The sequence below is a fragment of the Oryza sativa genome, chromosome 5 (assembly GCF_034140825.1).
Source record: "Oryza sativa Japonica Group chromosome 5, ASM3414082v1".
Taxonomy (NCBI): domain Eukaryota; kingdom Viridiplantae; phylum Streptophyta; class Magnoliopsida; order Poales; family Poaceae; genus Oryza; species Oryza sativa.
Genome location: NC_089039.1, coordinates 13,476,044 through 13,480,098, shown reverse-complemented (window position 1 = coordinate 13,480,098; position 4,055 = coordinate 13,476,044).

Genomic DNA, 4,055 nt, shown 5'->3' with positions numbered 1-4,055 from the left:
TGAAGGTTAAAGCATACATCGGCTAGAGGTCCGATGTCATTAAATCCACAGGATTAGATAAACAATGAAACCTTTGTTGCGATCGGCTAAGTCCAACTTATATGTAATCTCTATAAGCCGATGCAACATCCAGATAACTTATCGGCTAGCACTCCGATAAAACATCAGCATGAACCTATCGGCTTAACAAGACTTATATTATCAACAACAATCTAGTAGGTCGAACCTAACCGATGCAGCACGAGATTGTATATGATAATCTAATACTCGATGAGCCGATAGATCTGTCTAATATGATGGATATAACAAATCTATTTATAACAGCATTGTGATTGTAGAGATATATCGGCTAAGATAGAAGATCGGACCTAACTGAGACAGTCCCAACTAAACCGATGCGTCTCTAAACACAATGCAACTAGAGATAGAATTGAAATATTAGGTAGGCAAATATATCAACCAAACCAGAGCGATCCAAGAGATCGAATCGATGCAGCCTTGAATAACACCAACGTAGCCGATAAATTCACCAGGGCCGGCGGAACGTAGGACTTACCCCTTCGCCAGAGATCGAAAGCCGATGCAGCCCAGCGTCAGGTGCCAAATTCCGCCGGTTGATAAAGTAAAAATCTCAGGAAAGAGGGTGGCGATGCGCCGAGAATAGTTACATTGATCGAGAGATTGATAAATTACATAGACCCTGGGTGTACATATTTATACACATGGGTTGATACAAGTCCTTGTCGGACAAGAAAGAAACTATCCTAAAGATAAAAGGAAAACATAAAGTCCTTATCGGACACTAAACATACTTTCCTAAAGATAAAAGGAAACTAACAAACTATTCCTAATTAATAGATAACTTGCCATGCCGCATCCTTCTTGAACTCGGTCTCTTCTAGATAAGCTTCCTTGAATAGATCAATTTCCTTAACCAAATCCTCCAAGAATCCGACTGCTGGCGACTTAATAACTCTCGTCGGCTGATTCCGAGATGCTAAAGCCGATACTGACTCTAAGCCGATGATGACTCTGGGCTTACCAAATTTCGTCGTTAACACCATGCCATTTTTCTTTTTGTTGTGCATATATACAACTAATTTCTATAGTGAACCTCACTAAGGCTGTGTTTGGCAGCTCCTCTTCCCAACCCATCTCCCTCGTTTTCTGCGCGCACGCTTTTCAAACTGCTAAACGCTGCGTTTTTTGTTAAAGATTTATATACTAAAGTTTCTTAAAAAAATCAAATTAATCCATATTTGGAAAAAAAATTAGCAAATATTTAATTAATCACCCGCTAATCGCTGCTCCATTTTTCGTGCGGGCACTTAGTGTTGGGAACCAGGGGTTCCGAACACACCCTAAATTCGTTTATGGTTTCTATGGTTTTGACTTTGTCAGGTAAAGTCATACACACACAGAAACTACATTAAGTCACATTGTTATAACTTATGTTGCAATGTAACCCCCATAGCCTGAGTTTCTGTTCCTTTGGTATGTGTAACTAAGTTCTAACTCATACCAATGTCGCTTCTCTTAATACATATTTCCTCCGTCCCTAAAAGAGTATTATTGACGGGCTATACCTGACAACGGTATTTTTTTTAAATATAGGGGACGTTAATACCAGGATATACGCGAGATAGCGGTAAAGTAGATGGGAGACAGTGATTTTTATACTTGTTCAGGCCCCTGAGGTGGGTAATATCCTTAATCCAAATTATATGAATGGCTCTTAAATGTATCTCACATCAATTACAATGGGGGAGAAAGCTAGCTAATCTAGCCTACCAACTAGTATTCGTCGAGAACTAATCCGATGACTTAAGAGTCAGTGACTAGCTATTGGCTTCATCCTAGCTTGTATTCGATGTGGTTTGTGGCTATGGATCATGATTCGATGCCCTCTTCCTGAGGGCTATATATTTATACGTGTAGGCAATTTCTTGTCCAAGTAGAAATCGAACAGTTCATGTAGGATACGAGCATATATGACATTGCCTTCCCTAGGCCGAAAGCACTTCCTCCTGCACTCCTGATGGTGGTTGTGGGTGGTTACCGACAAACAAACATCATAAGCAATCGTCATCAGGTGCTATTAAAGGAGGAGAGCTTCTTCACTTGCAACACACATTTCAAGGAGTAATTCTCTCATTTCATACGTTATATTCTCTCTATTAGTAGTGGAGTTTGGCTTATAAATAGTCTTCAGTCCTATGGTCTTCTCTGAGATTCCGGTACGTTTTTAGTACTTTACTTTTCTTGTAAGATAATAGTTGCAATAATTGAATTATCTTCTTTATTATATTGTGTTCATAGTTCATTAATTATGTGCTCTATGAATATATTATACTTCATTTATATGCTTCACACGACTAAGCTAGTCAATCTATGCTACAGTAATGGTTTAATGATCTTAATGGATTGCACTAGTTCTAACTTATCCATGCGAAGGGTGGGAGTCTCGGGGGAATTAGTGACATTATTTATTAATATAAGCATGGTGATTAGGTTAGGTAAATGTTGTTGGATGTGGGTATGCCTTATGAAAAGTGAGGTAGGTGGCAAGTAGTGACAGCTCTGTCCGTCTTTTGTATTCCTCCATGTCCGGGTATTACGTAAGAGTTCATACAATGACATAACTATATTGGCATACCAGCACTGAGTGGTCTCTCGATAGTACCTGGGTGCCTAGAACTAAGTCCTAGCCTTAAGTATGTGTGTGCTAAATGTAAACTAAACATTACAAATATAGACATACATATGAATCTTAGCTTTCTATAGTTCTTCTCCATTGCCTAGTGTATCATTATTAAAGATGAATCTCCTGTGTGTCATGCTATCCCATTATCATTTATGAATTAACCCATGTCAAACCATGGTGAAATAATTATAGTCTGATTAAGGAATATATGAACTCTATCTTTACACCGTTGTTTTCCCTACGGAAATATAAATACGATATCCTTGGAATACTCTTGGGTAAAATGCTACAGCAGTATCCGTGCGCTCGTGTATTTACGTGTGACCATAAGAAATACCAACAAGGACATTTTCAAAAAACTAATAATTTACTAGATGATACCGCAACTCTTATTTTATTATTTCCAATCCAATGAAAAAGAGAAACCATGTTAAATGATGATTTTGCCTCACGGGCCAGCACATGTTATTCGGCTTGTTTGGTCGAACCAGGCTTTCTCCCCGTCTCCCCTCAAAAACCCTAGAGCCGCAGTGACAACTATATTTTACAACTTGTCCAAATTCTACCTCAAAAACCCTAGAGCCGCAGTAATAACTACATTTTGCAACTTGTCCAAATTCTAAACCAGATCAAAAATTTTGTTTTCTTCCCCAAATTTTCAAACTACATATGATGCAACTCCCAATATACCGTTGACGCTCCAAGTATTGTTATTATACATCATTTCTACACATTACACATTAGTACAGTTGAGCGCTAGGTCAGAAGCTTGTGGCCTAAGGGGTATTCTTGTCTTTTTGAAAACTTTACCTCTATATTATTTTAGACCAAATAGAGAGGTAAAATTTGTCTCTAAGAATGGTTGTAATATCTTGCAACAAATTATCAGTTTTTGGAAGTGTTATTATTCAATAGCGACACATTAAGTGTCATATAGCAAAATTTACCTTATTAATGCGGAGAAAAAGAGGAGGAGAGAATACTACTGGTTGAGTGGCTAAAAAGATCTACTGCATCACTCTAAACTACGTTGTTTTGTGGACAGATTTTAGGCTAAAACCACGCTAGTATATGGAAATGCATTTGTCCATTATTTATCTAAGATACATAAATTGATTGCCCTACTTGATTTATGTATGTAGTTGACTTCGCTTTGGATGGGTTCTGTAACGGTGGTACCTAAATACAGCTGTCAACTAACCATGTGACTACGTAGCAGGATGCAAGCGGGCCTACCTGCGAGTCTACTTATAGATCAAATAAGTGGTAACCCGTGGGTTTTCGCGTCGTGGTCCGGCTTGCTGCAAGATATAAATATGTTAACTCATAAACTTATTTATAGATCAAATTA